The following is a 20,714-nucleotide window of genomic DNA, read 5'->3' on the forward strand; positions in this document are numbered from 1 at the left end:
ACAGCAATAGAGTTGTCAGCAACGAATTGAAAATCCATGTTAGCATTCCACATGGACAAAATCACTGGGTTGTAGTCGTTGATGTACTTGGATTCTTCGTTTCTTTTTAAATTGTATGTATTTTTGGGTGATTTCCTCGTCACAGTATGTTGTAGAGAAGACATCAAATTATTTACTCTTCCTTTAGAAATCACTGGTCGTGGAAAGCCGAAACGACATTTTGTGTAGAACTTTTCCTTGTTTTTGAATTTTCGACGACAATACTTCCCACAACGATGGGATTGAAAGCTTAAAACTTGTTGCCTTAAACTGTTTTCCTCTGTAGTTTTTGGAACAGCACATGTTGAATACTCTTCAATGAAACTCATCACTGTTTCATCCGAATCTGTTCCAAATTTGGGTGCATCTTTAATCCACAACAACATATGTATGTGAGGAGCACCTCTCGCTTGATACTCCTTTCTCCAAAAGAAATCCAAAACCTCTCCAAGGGGAGGATTTTTTTTGTTGGTAATAAAAGACATCATAGCTTCAAATCTATGATTAAAATATCTGCATACATTCACTGGATCCAAAGAACACAGTTCTCCAGGTGTTTTGAATTCTATATTTTGTATATTTGCATTTGCCTCGCGTATAAATTGAAGTAAGTCGTCCTATGCATACTCGGCACAGCTAAGAGTGAGGAACCATGTAGGAGTTCCTAAGTTTCTTAGCATACATTTCAATTCCCCATGACGACGGTACCAATACTCGTTTGTACCACGCTGACATGCCATGAGATTGATTAGATGAGATTCCAAAATATTGTCTTGCAGATTGACTTTCTCCATAAAGTCCCTCGCCGAAACATTTTGCAGATGTGCTCTACTTTTCAGTTTATGATTTACTGCATAAGAAAACCCAGACAAGTCACTTTCATACAGTAGATGAAACAAATATGGAATGCATTGACGAAACCTTGGATCTTCAGCATATAATCTTAAAGTCCGGTATTCAGACGCAGGAATTTGAAGTGGTCGATCGTCATATCGTCCACCTCGACCTGTTGGAAATAGCTGTGGAAAAGAACGAGCTTCCAAACTTTCTTCCCATACACTAATGGGACTTCCTTTTGCTGCTTTCATTTGAAACAATTCAATTGCATTCCCCATTACTTCTTTGGAATGCAAAGGATGAACAGTATAATGCTCATATATTTCTTCACTTCTATTCACATCAACTTTTTCAATTTGGCCGGCTGAACAATCACTGTCTTCATCTGCAGCTGTTTCCTCTGCTCCAACACATACATGTTTGTAGTACTCATTGTTTTTGACCAAATACAACGTTGCCTTTTTGACTTTCCTAACATCCACTAAATCTTGCCAGATTTTCTTACTCTTTGTCGGAACCCCATTAACTAGAATAACCAGAGGTTCCTCTTCCACTTTCTCTACACCAATTGTATCAATATTTTTACTGAAATCTAGAGGCAAATAAACAACTCTTCCCTTTAATCCTCTCTGTAAATCTGAAGGAGGCAATTTCCCTATCTTAGGCTCCATGCGAACAATTGCCTGAAAAGGATGGACACATTGAATCAAAATAGACTCATATGTATTTAAATCCATCAATTCAGGAGGAATGTCTATCAACTCAAGATTATTATGAACAGCTCTAGCAGGCATTCTGTTTCGATTTAATTTATCATAACAATATTTACAAATACGCTGATCAGAACTCAAATCAAAAGAATTCTCCTCCCACAAATAAGTTGCAAAATCCTTCCACTCATAATTATTTATCTGTTCACTTTTTACATATAAATCAACTAATCTAGTTTGATGCTTATAATGAGTTCGTCGACAACACACACAAGTAAAATTAGACCTTTCACTTGATTTCACTTTAAACCTGGTAATTTCCTGCTCAAACTTTTCTATACTTGAAATCTGTACATTGTCTTCCACATTACCTTGAATTTCTGTGTCAATTTCTACACTGTCCTCTTTTTCACCAAAATAACAAATCTCAATTTCTTCACAAATCTTCTTCACATCTAATTCAGTTCCATGCAAAAGAGCACTGTTTAATTGTTTAAGCTTAAGTGCTGGACTTTTTGCATAATACAACCTTCTCACTAATTTCCTCATTTTGTTATGATGCACTGCTAACATCCTAAAATGATGAAAAACACTCTGACAGAGTTTTCTAGAAAGACAAGCCAGTGAATGCCCTTGCAAACCTGTGTTGTCTCTCATTCTGCAAGGATCTAAGTCTTGCAACATCTTCATTTTCTGTTTTAGACTTTTCTTACTATATGTACGTAAGAAATTACAAAACAAATCGATTGATTCCTGTCGCACACTACAAATACTACTACACTTCCAAGTGTACACTGGACCCTTAGTACGTCTCCCTAAAACTTCATCACTTAACACCTCTTCTGGTTCTCTAGGCACAAGTTTCTCTTTTTCAATCGGATAACCGTCTTTCACCTCATATGCTCGACCACTGGTGTCAACTGCATGCACCAAATCATTCTCCTGGAAGTAACTCTCCTCATTAAAAAATGGCTCACAACTTGAACTGTGCATCCATTCTCCAGAAAAAACTTTACAAAAATGTGTTCGATTAATTACTCTTTTCCATCTACTATTGGATTTGAAAACATCAACTGTCTTGTTAAGTGTCCTAATTCTATTTATTACTAAAATAAATATTTTTTTCTTAACTTCAAAAGCTTGATCAACAATCTTCTCTATATTTTTCTTTTTCTTGTAAAAAGTAGCTCTCTGTTTACCTTTCTTAATTTTTTTCAACAAATTTAAAACTACCCTATTGCGAAACATTCATTTACGAATGTCCCTAAATTGATTTTGCCTTCTATTCCTATACATATTATTGTCTCCTGTTGCAGTAGTAACATTTTTTGAAGATCTCTCCTTCCTCTTCAAATTTGCTCTCTCCTTCTGCACATTAACATGCACATCATCATTTTTCTTGGATCTACATATGTTCCGAAAAAAAGACTTAGTTGTCTTACCAGGAGCTCTTTTCCCGTTTTTTTAAGTATTTGTTGTAGGAGACTGCTTTAATTGTGTTCCTGTTTTTGATTTTTTCCGCTTAGCTTCTTTCCTTCTCCGCTGCGTTGAGGGCATATTTCCTTACTTTTAAAATCTTGATTTCAATCTGTGGTAAACAAAAAAAAAATAAAAAACTCATTATAGACCACGATTACCAAACAACAAAGCAATGACAATAAGTAAACAATATAAACACTTTAATGCTTATACATATGACCTTATCTCTGTTTTTTAAATGTAATTCTAAAAAAATATTTCGGGCACATGAATTAGTTTTACATTATTGACAAGGATTAGATAGTATCTGCATGATTAAAAAATATATTTGCACATTTCACAATCATATCACCTGTGTTTCCTTAGATTAGTAAGCAGATTGTGCACATGAGGTAAGGCCTGTCCTGGGGAGCATAGGTGGTCAGACCGGTGTCTAAGAGTGCACTGGACTGCACGTTATGAAGCCTATCCCCCCACTACACTCTTAGACACAGCCCTCACCTTCTTTCCACCCCTGGACAGACCTCTTTTCCACTACACTCTTCAACACAGGCATAACTTCCTATGCACCCCTGGACAATCCTCACCTCATCTGCAACCCTGAATAGACCTCAACACATCTATACCATGAGACAGGCCTCAGTTCATCTACACCCCTGGACACGCCTCATCTCATCTGCACCCTGTTACCATCAATTATACTCAATGTATTGAGGTCTATCCAAGGGGCACAGATTAGATAATGCTTGTCTAAGGTTCAGAGGAGGTAAGTCCTCTCCATTGCACTCATGGACACAGGCCTCAACTCCTTTGCACCCCTGGACATGCCTCACCTCATCTGCACAATCTGTGAAAAGTGACGCATCGCTGTTTTCATAAATAAGGCTCTCAGTGTGCTTCCTAATCTGAGGTAACACAGGTGACATGATTGTGAAAGGTTCAAATATTTTTATGTAATCATGCACACACTATTTATTCCTTCTCAAAAATGTAAAAGCCATTGATTTGCCCCAAAATCGATTTTTGAATAACATTTTAGAAACAGAGCGCAGGTCTTATGTACAAGCATTCCATTCCAGTACTGAAAACTCACTATTTTACAAAATACATTTCCTCTCTCTTGCAAACATTCCTACCAAGCATTACCCAAAAAATGACACAAACCAACAGCAAAGAAGCTCAGTCTGCTTCCTAATCTGAGGTAACACAGATGACATGATTGTGAAAGGTTCAAATATTTTTATGTAATTATGCACACACTATTTATTCCTTCTTAAAAATGTAAAAGCCATTCATTTGCCCCAAAATCGTTTTTTCAATAACATTTTAGAAACCGAGCGCAGGTCCTATGTACAAGCATTCAATTTCACTACTGAAACTCATTGATTTGACCTCAAATCTTTTTTTAAATACCATTTTAGAAACAGAGCGCAGGTCCTATGTACAAGCATTCAATTTCACTACTGAAACCCATTGATTTGCCCTAAAATCGTTTTTTAATTAACATTTTAGGAACAGAGCACAGGTCCTATGTACAAGCATTCAATTTCACTACTGAAACCCATTGATTTGCCCTAAAATCGTTTTTTAATTAACATTTTAGGAACAGAGCACAGGTCCTATGTACAAGCATTCAATTTCACTACTGAAACCCATTGATTTGCCCTAAAATCGTTTTTTTAAATAACATTTTAGAAACAGAGCACAGGTCCTATGTACAATCATTCAATTTCACTACTAAAACCTCACTATTTCACAAAATACAAATCCTCTACCTTGCAAATATTGATAGCATACATTTTGAAAAAGCATCATACAAACCAACAGCAAAGAAGCTCAATGTGCTTCCTAATCTAAACTCTCTATCTATATTGAATGAATCATAACTCACCTTTACAAATGCTTTGGGAGATTGAGAACAGTGTCAGATACACACACCAATATTTCTTTAGCAGAGCAAAAGGTATGTACTCCAGGCACTGCAACCATGAATGGCACAGAGAACCTCTAATTCTACATACATATTCCTCATGGTAACCAATCAAAACTTTTACCTCTCTATTTTCAAACCAACACCCTTCCCCCCTCAGCCCTTTCTACCTGTTACCATAGCAACTCCCTCCTCAGTGAGCTCTCAGGTTTAAAAGTTTATTCTACAATGTTGCAATTGAACTTAGCAAGGATGTTTGACCTCTTAATACACCAGCTTATCCAATGCAATGTTTCTTTAAATGACTTTTTCTTAACCATTCAAATTGCTTCTTTCACAAAACAGAACCATGCACCCTAACTTTCAGTTTTCAACTATTTTTTTTGTGTCCTCATATATGCCACCAGTAGATATTGGGTCTAAAATAGGCATTCTTCAAGCCACTGACACAAACCTTCCTTCCCAGCCCTGATGTTTGTGGATAGCCAGCGAAGATTGCCCAGAGGTAGGGTTATTTCCCATCCAACTCCCATTTGTGATGTTTCTTGCTACAATGGGAGGATCGGACCACTTAACCTCTGGCATAATCATTGGACTATTATTTATCAAACCAAATTTTTAACGCAGACCACAATTTAACAGACTTCTCTCCTCCACAAAGTATATCAAATGTACTCACCGCCATGATGTTTTTAAGACATTCTGAAAATTTTGGGGGAAGTTCCGACTTCCACTCCTTACAGATCTCTCTTCTGGCGATGATAACCACATAAAAAATAAACTGTGATATATAGCTGTTAATGTCATAATCAGTTTGAAGACCAAAGAAAATTAATCTATAAGTACATGTTAATGGAAATAGCAGTACCTCTTCCAAAAAGCAACAGACTTGTCTCCAGTAGTCAACTATTTCAGGACAATCCAGAAACATATGAATGTCATTATCTTCTGGAAGTTTACATCTAGGACAAGTATATTGTACTGTTGACATTTTAGAAAGCTTAGCCGGAGTCCAATAGACCCTATACATTGTAAATAGATGGTTTCTTCTCAAGTTTGAAGGTTTTATAATATTTTGAGACATTGTAAAGGAATCTATCCAAACTTTCACTAAGTTATCTGGATTCTGAACTATGGTAGACTCCCATATTTTAATAATTTCTGTTTCAAGGTTATCCTTACTTCCCACAAAAATTTTATACAATACGGCAGTCTCACCCTTCCTCCCTGTATTTCTATTTATTAGTTCCAACAGGGGGCTCTCCTCTTCTGTATTCCACTTTTGGCTCCCCCACCAAGCAGACAGTTGGTAAAACTTGAATCTCGTGAGGGTACCCCCGGTTGTGCTCGCTAGGGATTCCCAACTTAATAGTGTCGATGCATTACAAAGGTCCCCCCATTTCTCGAGACCAGCTCTCCTCAGTGGAAGGGCTAATTGATCTATTAAGCACTACGGAGTACCAGGGGAATCCCAAATTGGAGCTTGAGAGTGGTAATAAGGAATACCTAATATTTTACAGATCTGTCGCCAATTGTCTAGGGCAGCCCTAATAGTTTTAGTCGAATTTTTTGTAAAAAGTTTTGGTCACCAAACTTAAACAAAAATAAATCTGCGCTATGTGGAAAATCTAGTAACATAGCCTGAAAGAGTCTACTATGTGAGGTGTGGTCCTGTTTATTGGCTAGAATTCTAAAAATTTTAAATTGGAAGGCATAGCAGTAGAATAGTAAGTCAGGAAGTGCCAAACCACCAAGCTTTAATCCTCTCCTCAGCTTCTTCCAGGCTATTCTGGGAGATTTTGTAGCCCAAATAAAAGAGCCTATCCTTCCTTGCAAATTAAGAATATCTTTCTTGTTAAAAATTAAGGGAATGGTATTGAAGAGAAACGTTACTTTTGGCAAGATTATCATTTTAACTAAATTCACCCTGCCATAGATGTTTAAAGGCAGGGTGGCCCACCTAGTCAGGAGTTTTTTCACCTCTTTTATTACAGTTGCCCAGCTGGTCTTAGGGATATCTTCCAGTTTTTGAGTGAGTTGAATTCCAAGATATCTGATTTTGATTTTTGCTTCAGGGATAGGGACAGGATTATTCCAGCACATTATATCAGTTTTATCCCTGTTAATGCCATATCCTGATACAGTACCAAAATCCTCTCCCAACTCAAATAATCTTGGTATTGCTTCTACTGGGTTCGATGTATAGAGGAGAAGATCATCTGCGTATAAGGCTGTCTTAAGTATTAAATCTCCAATTTTAAATGGTTTAATTACTGGGTCCTGTCTTAAGGTGCAAACAAAAGGTTCAATATAAATATCGAACAAAAGAGGAGATAAGGGACAGCCCTGCCTTGTCCTTCTGAAAATGTTCAACCAGTCAGACAGACTACCATTTACCAAGATTTTAGCTCTCGGGCCTCTGTATAAAGTTTCGATTCCCTTAACAAAAATCTCTGGGAAGCCAAATTTTATCATTGATTTCCATAAGAAGAGCCAATTAACTTGATCAAATGCTTTAGCAGCATCTATTGCCACAATAGTGAGCGGTATCTTCTTCTCAATAGCAGTGTCAATAGCTCCGGTTACTTGAAAAGTGAGTTCATTTAGTTGACGGCCTGGTATGAATCCCCTCTGGTCAGGGTGGATAATTGTTTTAATAACTTTGGCCAGCCTGGACGCCAGGATACCCGAGTAGATTTTTATATCAGAATTTAAAAGTGAAATAGGACGGTATGACTCAATCTTTTCCGGATCTTTGTTCGGTTTGGCTATCAAAGAGATTGTAGCGTCTAGCCAAGAAGATGGAATTTGTTCTCCATAAATGAATATTTTATTAAAGAGTCTCTGTAGTGGAGGTAAAACTTCTTCTGCGATATCTTTATAAACCTCAATCGGAAGTCCATCAGGGCCGGAAGCCTTATTTCAAGTCATCTTTTTCAATTGTGATCTAATCTCTCCCACTGTTATCTCCTTGACCAGAGAGGCCCTATCTACGTCACTCAACTGAGGCAATTCTCTCGAAGTCCACCAATTCTCCAGATCTTCCACAGACCGATTAGTCCTCTCTTGGTACAGTTCTTCATAAAAGGTTCTGGCTTCCCTTTTGATCTCAATGTCTTCTGTTAAGGTTACTCCTGTCCCACGCTGTGTCAACGATTTAATATTATTCCTGGTTCTCTCCGACCTGGCCTTCCAAGCTAATAACGCCCCACATTTCTCTCCATACTCAAAATTGTGTAATTTACTAACTTCCCATTTATCCTTAAGTGTCTTTTCAGTTCTTATTCTGAAATTTATTTGCAATTCCAATATTTCCTTCTCTAGTTTTGGAATACTGGCTCTATCATCCAAAGCAGCAGAGTGGAGTTGCTGTTCTTTTATTTTAATTAAGTTGAGCTCCTGAATATCCCTTTCTTTTTTAAGCTTTCTGTTTAGAATCATTTGGGAACTATATACTCCTCTAATATAAGACTTAAGTGTGTCCCATACTATATATTCGGGGGCGGTGTTATCGTTGAACCTAAAGAATTCCATAGAATTTTCTCTAATTTTATCCCTAAACTCTTCATTTAATAAGATAGTCCTATCAAGTGTCCACCTATAATCTAGGGTGTTGTTTTTAAAGTTTATTTTTAACTCAACTACAGAATGATCAGATAAACCAACTGGTATGTAAGAAATAGAAGAAGTAACTGGTAAAAAAGACTGGTCTAAAAGAAAGAAATCTATTCTTGAGAACTGACGATACTTTTTGCTATAAAAGGAATATTCTCTTTTGGCACCATACTTAACTCTCCAGGCGTCACATAGTACATAGTCCTTCATTATATTTTTTAGAGCAAGAAGGGATTTTTTTGGAGGATTATATTTAGCTTTTGAAGTGCGATCTATTTGGGGATCTAGGAGTAGAATGAATCCCCCCCCAATATAACTGGAATTGTGTACTTTAGCATATACTTTTCTAACTTTTGTAAAAAACATTCATTGTCTTCATTAGGACCATAATATACCCCACATAAGATTTTAACATTACCAATTGTGAGCACTGCAGCCAACCACCTACCTGACTGATCAGTACTCCAATCATGAACTCTTATCCCTTTATTAGCGCTTATCAAAAGAGCTACCCCTCTAGTGACACCGGTTTGTTTTGAGCACAGTATCTCCTGAACCCATTTATATCTTACAAATATTTTCTTACATTCCTCAGCTTCTAAGTGTGTTTCCTTTAGAAAAAATATACTTGCTCCAGTATTTTTAAAAAAGCTGCAAATGTTTTGTTGTTTCTTACGACTTCCCAATCCATTCAAATTCCAGGAAAGGATATTGCTACAACTAGACGAAGTCATCATATAATAGAACTACCCCATCGCCTACCAACAGTTGTGACTTGTAATTACATTCAAATAAGAAAAAATAAAAATTTATGGCATTTGAGGACATTTTTATACGTTTTTTCCCCACACCCCTAGATACCCCCCATCCCACCCCCCAAGGAACCCTGCCCTCCTGTTTGGCGTGTATACGCCTTAGGAGGCCCTTAACCTTTGACACCCCCACTTATGTGCAATTAATCCTTGGTCTTTTTTTTTCTTTTATTTATAGAGTAATGACTTTTTTTTTTTATTCTCTCAAGCCTCAGTTCCCCCCTACTTTTTTTTTTCTCCCCAAACTGCTCACCCCATTTTTTTTTTTTTATTTCCCCCGTCACCCTTTTTTTTATTTTATTTTTTTATGTATTTATTTATTGCTGTCCCCCCTTTTGTTACTCCTCTAGTTATTTAACCCTTCTTTAAAGAATTAATTTCTAGAAAAAGAGGTGGACATCTAGCCTTTCATTTTAGCTAATATATCGTCCACTTCTTCTGGGAAATGACAAGTAAACATTTTATTGTTCCACATTATTTTGAGGAGGGCTGGGAATTTCATTTGTACCTGTGCCCCCATTGAACGCAATTCAGGCATCCTAGAGCCAAGTTCCCACTGTCTTTGAGCGGTTTTCCCACCAATATCTGATCTTATCTGATAGGGGTTGGCTCGAAAATGTAAAGAGGTACGTGACAGACATCTACTGAGGATCAGTTCTTTAATACTATAAGTCTGAAAATATACCAGAATCTTCCTGGGAGCTTTACGATCCGGGTGCAACCTGAATGGGTCCCTATGTACTCGCTGAATCTCAGCTTCCAAATTAATATCAGGTCGGTCCTTTAAAATATCCTCCCGAAACAATCTGCATACGAACCCCTTAATATCTTCCACTTCTACTCCTTCAGGAATTTTAAGGATCCTCAGATTATTGCGTCGACTTTGGGTTTCCAACCTTTCCAAATCCATTGTTAGCGCACGATTTTGGGTTTTTAAAGCTTCTATGTCTTTAGTATTTCATTTGGAAGTCTCTGAGAGGGCTGTTGCCTTACCCTCAAGTACACTCGTTCTAGCGCTCAGTTTTCAACTATCTGAATCCACCAATCATTGCTTGTGATTCAAGAGCACTGAAACTCCACAGTTATTTTTTTGCAAACTCCTACTGTTCCAACTGCCATTTCATTCCCACACTTCATCTGACTGCACCAGAACCTCCTCTTACCATGTATTCTGTCTGGATTATTGGACATAGCTACACCCACTGGGATCAAAGGTATGCAGCTACCAGAAATGTTCACAACCTTGGTTTACCAAATGTGAACATCAAATGGATTGGCCAGAGAGGATTGAGATGCCATCAATTGATACCATTGGTGAAAACCTTTTTGCATCTGCCACACCCTCACCTCATAATTCTGCACTGTGGTGGAAATGACTTAGGCACTTTGACTGGGGTAGGTCTAGAAATGCTTTTAAAGGACACCTTTGAGCAATTTATGGCACTTTTTCCTCAAACTGCCTTGGTATTTTCCAATATATGCCAAAGACAGAAATGGAAGTGGTCCAACCAATTTTGTCCACAATTTGAGAAAGCACGGAAACATGTGAATAAATCTGTTTCTTCTTACATGAGAGACTATGGAATGGGTTCAATATACAACAATAACTTGCGTTACAACATGCAAGATACCTACAGAGGAGATGGTGTGCACTTCTCAGATGAGGGGAATAGAATATTCCTCCTGAATATAAGACTGTGCATTGGAACCTACTTGTAGGTACCTAAATCAGCCACAGAACCCAAAGGCTCTTTTCAGGGCTACCCTACCTCTGATCACTCAAAATGATTATTTTTCTCTAACTTTTTTCACTGTTTTTCACCAAAGTACGCTCCCCGGTACGCTCCCCGGTACGCGTACCGGGCGCTCCCCCCGCGAAAAATATATATATTGTTTTGGGGGAGCCTATATGGGCCTCCTAAGCCCCCTCAGAAAACCTAGGGGGTCAGGGGGTGTCTACCGTACCCCCCTTTACCCATTCCCAACGTTGTTTGTCCTCCATCTTGTGTCTCAATTCTTCTGAAACACAAGATGGAGGACTCCCGTTGCGCTTACCGGTACGCGGACCGGGGCGCTCACCGGTAAGCGCTCCCAAAAAATTTTAAAAGTTAATTTACATAAAAACCTCTGTAGAGATGTTCACCAAATATAGAATAGGCCATACTACATACCAGTCCCTACCATTTTCCCAAATTTAAAGGAATTGCATTGAGCCATTTGACCTGTAGCCCTGTCTAAATATCCTGAGGTAAATTACATGACTAAAACACATCTGAAGTGTTAGAATTTACAACCAATTAAAATGTTACTTTCATTTTCTACTATTATTTCCTGACATTTGATTGGTTATGTTCATGAATATAAATGAAAAAAGAGGGAAACAGAGCCATTTTGACTACAACTACCTGAGGTACATCTTGAAAGGATTATCACATTTTTTCTTCTTCACCTCTCTCAAAAGTAAGTTGTTGATTTGTAAGGATCACTTTAAGTTAATTAGTAAAAACGTTTTCTGATAGTTATTTACTGTCCCTCTGTTATAGTTATAGATTGAGATACGCTTCTCTATTATATTTATGGATTAAGTTAGGCTTCTCTGGTATAATTATGAATTTACTTAGGCTTCATCACATCCATTTTTTTATATTTATACTTCCTTCCTGATACCATACACTGCCCAAAGATAACTTCACTGTTAAAAACTCAGAAGTACCTGTCTGACCTTAAACCTAACAGTGCCCTATCTCTACTGATATATTTATTTTTTATGCAATTTACAGCAAAAAAATGGAAGGAGAACAAAAGAAATTTAATATTGCATTCGAAATTAATCTGCAGAACAACCCAGAGGAAGAGATTGATGATTTAGACTTTATGGATCAGTCTCTGGATCAGGACTTACTTAATTGTGTGGAAGAAATGGAATCATGGAATCCAAATGAGGACATTCCTGACGATATAATGTTGGAAGTGTTATTAAATTTTGAAAAATCAGAGCAATACATTTTTATTTAATAATTAAAAATTGTTCGAGACATTATTCTTTTTTATATGTAATTCATGAAATAGTACCAAAATGAATATAATATAAAGTGAGACTTATAGTATACTGTGCAACTTTTTTAAGTTACATAGTAATTTTGCTCATAGTTACTTCCTTTCTCCCACTATATTATCTCCAATGTGTATTTGACATCTCTTTTTCATCTCCTGCCTCCATGTTGTTTCTGCTTTCCAGACAGACTATAGTATAGATTCCATATACCATAATAACTTCTGTAACAACATGCAAATTATCTACAGAGGAGACAGTCTACATTGAATTTAAAACTCTGCATTGGTACCTACATGCTGGTACTTATATCACCCACACAACACAACAACTCTATGCAGAGCTACCCTACCTCTAAGCACTTTCAATTATTATTTTACTGTTACACTGGGTTTTGCCCATGTTACGCTCCCCGGTACGCTCCCCGGTGCGCGTACCGGGCGCTCCCCCCGCGAAAATCGAAAAAAAAATTAAATTTTTTTGTTTATCCCGCGGGGCCCTTTTATAGCCCCCACATCAAACCTAGGGGGTCAGGGGGAGTCTACTCTGCCCCCTTATGGTCATTTCCCCCTTTGTTTTTGCCACCTCCTGTGTCTCGATCCTACCGAGACACAAGATGGCGGCCGCTCCGGACTGTTTGGAATGTTTACAGACACCCGAGCCAATCAGCTTTCCGTGCGCAAACTCGCGTAGCGCGCTGGTACGCGCCCCGGTGCGCGTACCGGGGCGCGCTTATAGATATATATATATTTTTTAACCGAAATTACTCAAAATCCACTGGAGCGCATATCTTGAGACATAGCAAAGGCACATCGGGCTACCAGTCCCTACAATTTTGCCAAATTTGGTGGAAATCCATTCAGCCGTTCGGGCTAAAAGTGAGTCCAACCGCCCTATGGAAATTAACATGGGGAAAACACGTTTTGGGACCCCCCTTTTATCTCGGCCCCCGCTTGACGAATCCCCCCCAAGCTATCAAGAAAGGAGCGGAGCGCAGCAAGGCAAATTTGAGGAAAATTACAGGCAAATTCCTCAATCTGCGCCAAAGTTATTCCCAATAGAATGTTGCGGATTTCCTATGGAAAACAATCCTAACTATAACTACCTACTGGCGACCGCCAGTAGGTAATATATATATATATATATATATATATATATATATATTCAATCCACAAGTGCTGCTGCAGTCCAAAGATTTCCAATGGGTAAAACAGCTGCTACGGACTCAGGAATGCTTGCAAAGCAGTATTTCACTTCAGCAAAAAATATCTGCAATTCGACGTGTTTCGAGACAGCGTCCCTTGTTCACGAGTGCCGCTAGTGCACTCTCATTCATTTAAATAAAAACACACGTGATTATTCCATGACAAGTGAAAACAGACTGCAATAAATAATGCTATCTTAAATCAGGAGCATAATGTAGCGAAAATAATTTCCACAAGCTTAAATACATTTCAGCACAATTATTTCATAGTTGATATGTTGCATAAGACCCCATAATTATTAAAGTGATCGTGCAAAAAAAACAGACTCTCAAAATATTACAATGTTACATAACAGCAAAGCTTGAAAGAACATTCCTTAATTCCACCGTCACATAAATAGTACAACTTGAATTCCATTATTGCTCCAAAATGTATCTTTACCCCAGTGGGCAATTTCGAAACTTAAGTGGTCCGGAAAAGTTCTTAAATGTTCATGTTATCACACTGTTTGACCAAAAATCCAATCATGTGACCATGTTCTAGAGAAATTCTAGTCATTCAAAAGATCATTGCCCGAGTGGGCTGTTGCCTGAATAATGGATTGTACTTTATTAACAATCTATAACAGGTGCACTATGAAAAAATATCAGAGGAATAAACACAAACCAAATGCAAGGCTTTAAATCGAAGCTTATGATAATTTTGCTCTTTAACATTTCTTCTGATATATCTGTTTTAAATTTACACTAACAAAGACTTTAAAAAGCAACAAGCTCTATAGCTAGCTAAAAATGACCTAGTATCTTAGAGGTCCTTCCTACAGGATAAAGTATGTGGGAAACTCGTTAACAGAAATTGTACATAAGTATTGCAAACCCCTTGTAAAGGGCCGCAGCGTCACCTAGAAAGGGGCATGATGGTAAACAGTATCAGACCATTAAAATCCACAAAAACAACATCAGTTGAAAAGCCCATGAAAAAAGATATACATATCACTGTACAGATTTAGCCAAGATATACTGCCAACTCTTCATCACAATTGTGCCCTATTGGAACCAATGTTCTATACTGTACAATCAGTCTTGATTCCAAACGGGGCAAACATTGTGTTCTGTCGCCACCCCTTTCATTCACTTTGATCATATCTAAAACAACAAAACTCAGCAAATTAGTATTGTGTTTGTGGTGGTTTTGAAAATGACGTGCTATGGGGTACTGTTTGGCCCCATTTTTGTTAGCCCGTAGATGCTTTAGGATTCTTATCTTTGCTTTGTGGATTGTGCTGCCTATATAGGCTTTTTTACAGGGACAAAAAAGTGCATAAACCGCAAAATTAGTGTTGCAAGACGTGTGTTTTGTTATCCGGAATGGTTCACATTCTGGAGACAGTTTCACTTCTTTAGTGTTTCTGCTGTTTTTACACACCTTACATTTTCGGCATGTATAAAAGCCCTGAATACCAATTATTTTATTGGCTGATGGTTCCACTGCTCTACAAAGAGAATCTTTCAAGGATCTAGCTCTTTTAAAGGTGACTTGTGGAGAAACATTTATACTTTTTGCTATATCTGGATCTGTCAACAAAACTGGCCAAAATGTATCTAGGCTCTTCCTTATCTTAAAGGCTTGTTTATTGTAGGTAGTTATGAATCATGTTTTTTCCTCTCCATTTTCTGAAGGTTTTGCAGCATCTTTTTTATTCTAGCAGTGACTCTCTAGATCTCAATGCCACCGTCATTTTAACTTTGTTAATCACTGAGGATGGATAACCTCTAGCGAGGGATCTGTCTGTCATTATGGCTACCTCAATCTTAAAACTTTTAGCTGTGCTGCAATTCCGTTTTTCCCTTAATAGTTCTCCTACCGGCATGCTATTAATCAATGAGCTTCGGTGGCAGCTACGTGCATGCAGAAGATTATTCACAGCAGTAGATTTTCTAAACAGAGAGCTTTCTAGTTTATTGTCTTCTACACAAAGTTTGAGAACAAGGAATTCAAATTTGTCCTTAGACCAATGATTAGTGAACTGAAGATTATACTCGTTCTCATTCAATGATTTAACAAACTCTGTGGCTTCGGCCTCTGTGCCGTCCCAAAAACAAAAATTATCATCTATGTATCGGACCCACATGGCCGTTACTTCTTTAAACATAGATGACTCATGTACTATTTTCTCGTCCCAGTAACCCATAAAGAGACCTGCACAAGATGGAGCAAAGCAGGTCCCCATTGATGTACCAAGAGTTTGTCTGTAGATTTTGTTATCAAAGAGAAAGTAGTTTTGTGTTAGACAGATATTCATCATTTCCACTAACATTTCAGTGTGAAAAAATGTGAAATCGATCTTTCTGATAGATAGTGTCTACAGGCTCTCAGGCCTAAATCATGAGGGATACACGTATAGAGGATAGTGACACCCAATGAGGGGAGCAAATAGCTGTCCTTCCACTGGAGTTCGTCCAGGCATCTAAGAAAATCCCCCGAATCCTTAACGTACAAGGGAAGCTTCTGAACTACACTTTTGAAGGAAATGATCCACAGATGGTGAGGTGTTTTCAAGACAACTTCCATTGGACGAGACAATCGTTCTCCCTGGGGGGTTGCTCGTTCTTTGTGGATCTTAGGTAGCAAGTATCATGCCGGGAGTTTAGGAAATTTACACTCCAAAAATGTAAATTCTTCTTTCTCCAGCAAGCCGTTATCTTTCCAAGTAGCCAACTGACCATTAAAGGTTCTTACTGCATGTTCATACGCCATTATATTTCTCCTACTGTACACTATGAATCACACATTGCATTCACATTTTCTTCTTCAGCTAAGACATTTAAAGTGTGTAACAATTCGACATCTGCAATTCTGATGCCGCTCTGTTTTTCTGTTACAACATCTACTTTTTCAGAAACTTTAGTTGCATACCACTTTTTTATGCGCAACTTTCTTGTGAAGTAAAAACAAATCGAAACGACTTTGGGTATAATTAAAATTACTAGAAGGGCAAAAAGTGAGGCCCAAAGAAAAAAGGTCTACCTCTAAATCAGTGAGTTCTCTTTGTGAGAGTATGATGACTGTCTTCCTCTCCATCATTTCGCCTTCACCTGGCCCCTTGTACGACTTCCCACAGGGCTTCCCAGTTCTCCTAGGGATGGGGTATTCTTTCCTTTTCCGCCTCTGTTTCCTCTTCTTTGAGTTTAAAATCCTCCTTGTCTGTTGTTGGTTTGTCTGCCTTTGGCGACCATATCGAACTCTGTTAAAATGCTGGTTTTTACTCCAGAAATGTCAGAATTGCTGGAAAACCCGCTGCCACTGGTTATGCTTCCATCAGTTTGATTGTCGGTGTTTTGCTGTTCTTCTGTTTCACCCATTTGTGGTGCAACCTCTGATGTTCTTTCTGCTGGTACTGATATTGGACTTCTTAATTTATCATATTTTTGGGGGAAAGTGATGATTTGTCCTTTCTGGCAGTCTACCAGATCTCTTCGAAACTTTCTTTGTTTTTTTACTTTAATTTCCTCTTCAATTTTGGTCAGACTCATCTCCATTTTCTCCATTTCTTTACAAAATTCTTCCTCATCACATAATGCTTTTAATTCTTCTGTGTGTTCTACAATTTCTATCGCCAATCTTTCGACATCTTTTGTTGCGAATGTAACCAACATTTGCAACATATTAGTTGAACATTGATGATAGAGGTTGGAACCCTAGCTCAAGCAATATCTATGGATAACATTGTTTTATCCACTGATATCAGTTTAATCCCAGAAGTACTATCCCCTTCATCCACATTCAGTAATCGAGTTGGTAGATTGGACACTAAGGGGCCTCGGTCAAGCACGAGCAGTGGGTTGGCGGGTTCGAAAGGGTGTCTTAAAGTGTTGTCCTGGAATACAGCGGGTCTCTCAGCTAAACTAGATCTTCCGGAGTGGTGTGCTTTTGTAGACCTCCATGGGATCTGCCTCTTCCAGGAGTCTTGGGCTGTCAACCCTGTCCATAGAATGGGGTATGTTACATTCCACTAGCCAGCTATCAAGGGCCCAAAAGGTAGACCTTCGGGGTGCTTGTGCATTTGGGTAGGAATACACCTTGGATTCATGGTGAAAAGAGTCGATACCAAATGTCCTGACTTAACTTGTATCCTACTGACCCATAAAAAAATCCAAAAATTGGCACTTATTAACATCTACTCTCGGCCAGTACGGTAAGCTTGAATTTCCCAAACTTTGGATTCTTTGACATCCCTTCTGAATTCATTTTCGGGTGATGTTGTTTTTATGATCGGTGGAGATTTTAACTGCCACTATGAATCTCTTAATGGTGTCCCACCAATTACTACCGAAGAAGATGATATCTGGTTTGTTCCACCTTCAAACATATACCCAGTAAAGGGATGGTCCCCGCTTGTACTACAAATGATCTCTCTCACCAATTTGTACTCTGTAAGGGCTTGTAATGGGCGCTTCCAGGGTGATAACCCAGGGCAAACAACTTACAGAGGACTGGGCCACACTTCGGTAATTGATTATTTTTTAGTCAGTATAGAATTGTGGCAGAAAGTCCTACATTTTAGTGTTGCTCAGCGCACGGAAAGTGATCATAATCCTCTGAATATTCAGATGGATTTCTGTATGTATGACGCAGAACAAGGCTCTGAAATCTCCCCAAGAAGGGACATTAGAATAGTAGAAGGAGGGAGGCGCATTCGATGGGCTACCATCAAACAATCTAGAGAAAATATGGCAAAAGTGTACAAGAGTATAATCCCATTACTAGAAAAGGCAAGTAGTGTCCGAGAAAATTCTCCTGAGAGAGGTGCTGGAGAGGATTTGGGCAGAATCCACCAGGAACTGGTTGTAAAATTGGTGGATTTTTTTCATAATTCAAGGCCCATTAAGCCAAACTTTTGGGTGATGGAAACCCCTGGTTTAACAGGGGCTGCAGGGAAGCAAAGCGTACTCTGCTTGCGGCTCTTAAACAAGGAAACAGGTTATGTGTTGCTGAAGCAAGGCTTGCGTATAAAAAAATTATTTTTAATGCAAAATCGGAGTGGGAAGCAGAACATTGGCAGGCTATTAAGTCTGCCCTCGCTGCGAAGGATTTGAGGACCTTCTGGAATTTAGTACACACTGGGAAACCAGAGGGTAAGACTACCATTGATTTAAATATTTCTGAGGGAGCATGGCGCTCATATTTTAAAGAATTGTATTCAAACTCACTAATTGAGGCAAGTGAACTCCCAGTAAGCCTCTTAACCCCAGACCCCACGTGATGCATACCACCTTGTACAACAGTAGAGGTTCAAATGGCTTTAACTAAGCTTCAATTGAACAAAGCCCCTAGTTTAGACAGGATCCCCGGCGATCTCTATAGAGATGAACCGGTGGTGTGGGTACCCTACCTTTCATCATTATTTAATGCAATTTTCCAGGGTTTACCAGTACCCTGCACGTGAATGGGGGCCGAGATTATCCCCATCCATAAAAAGGGATCACCGCTGGATCCAGGAAATTACAGGCCCATAAGCCTTATCGATGTGTCTCAGAAAATCTATGCAAGGGTCCTATTACAACGACTACAGGACTGGATTGGTGATAACAATATTCTGACCTCGCTACAAGTGGGATTCAGGGCCAGAACCTTAACAATAGACCAACTATTCAGGCTCCAGGTACTCCACTGGAAGCACGTTGTTTTGGAAGGGGGTATCCTATACCTAACCTTCGAGGACCTGAAATCAGCATTTGACATGGTGGGTAAACCAGCTATGGAGCATATTGCTGGCCATGGGGGCCCCACCATATCTATGCTATCATTTTAAACGACTCCATGAAGGGACGTTCGCAAGAGTAAGATATGGCAAGAATGGCCAACTGACGGCCCCGTTTCCGGTTGTGAAGGGGGTTAGGCAGGGTTGTGTGCTTGCCCTGACCCTCTTTTCCCTCTTCCTTAATGGGCTGATAGAAGATCTCCTTGCTATTAAGGATATAGACTCCCCAAAACGGGCCTCTCAAAGATTTCCCGCACTTATGTTTGCGGACGACACCCTGCTGTCTCAAAGTCAGCTATGGGCATGCAGCGGGTGTTAAACCAGTTTAACCAGTTTTGCAAAAAAAGGAACCTAGTGGTTAACATCAATAAGACTAAGTATATGGTCTTTAATGCCAGCACTATCAATTGCCCCCACCCGATGATGGAGGGCAGACCCCTGGAAAGGGTAGCCATTTTTGATCACTTGAGTTTATCTCTGAATGATAAAATGAGGTGGGCCCCTCAAAAAGCTAAGGCCAATTTAAAACTAACACAGGCCGTGGGGGGAATTTTTAAAGGTCCCAAGAAATTGTGTTTAAAAAATTGTAAGCCCTCCGCTTGAAATATATAAAGTCCAAGAAAGGTCGGCTTCCCTATACGGGGCGGAATTATGGGGGCACACATCATCAAAGACCTAACAATCACTGAAAATAACTTTATTAGGCAAAATATGACTTTGCCAAAAAACACAAGTTAGGAAAATTAACAATAGCAAACATACATTAAACAACTTAACTAAATGGGTGCAAGAAGGGTAAGTCCACAATTAGATATTTTAGAAAAATATATCTTTATTCTATTCATTGTTATTTTTCTGGGGAAGAATTCAACATTTTTCAGAATCTCTGATGTATTTTAACATATTATTTACATTTACTAATTACATTTATGATTCAAAACACAGAGAGTGGATGCATATGATTATGGCTAGCGACAGAATATGAACTACGCGCGTTTCGGCACTTCTGCCTTCATCAGGACACCGTCTTTTAGCATCACTACCAAAAGAAAACAAAAATTACATATTATATATTGGACTCTAAAGGCACCAAAAAGTTACAGATATATACAGGTATTTCATAGACATATCATCGATCTAGTTACATTTACCAAGCACGGACTAATCGTATTTTTTTCTTTTTCATGAACTTATTCTCAACATTTTTTATGTACAATCAACATTATAGACTTATTATCATAATTCATTTGGATACATATAGAGGTTGGGGAAAC

This window comes from Lissotriton helveticus, chromosome 2_1, assembly GCF_964261635.1.
Source record: "Lissotriton helveticus chromosome 2_1, aLisHel1.1, whole genome shotgun sequence".
Classification (NCBI taxonomy): domain Eukaryota; kingdom Metazoa; phylum Chordata; class Amphibia; order Caudata; family Salamandridae; genus Lissotriton; species Lissotriton helveticus.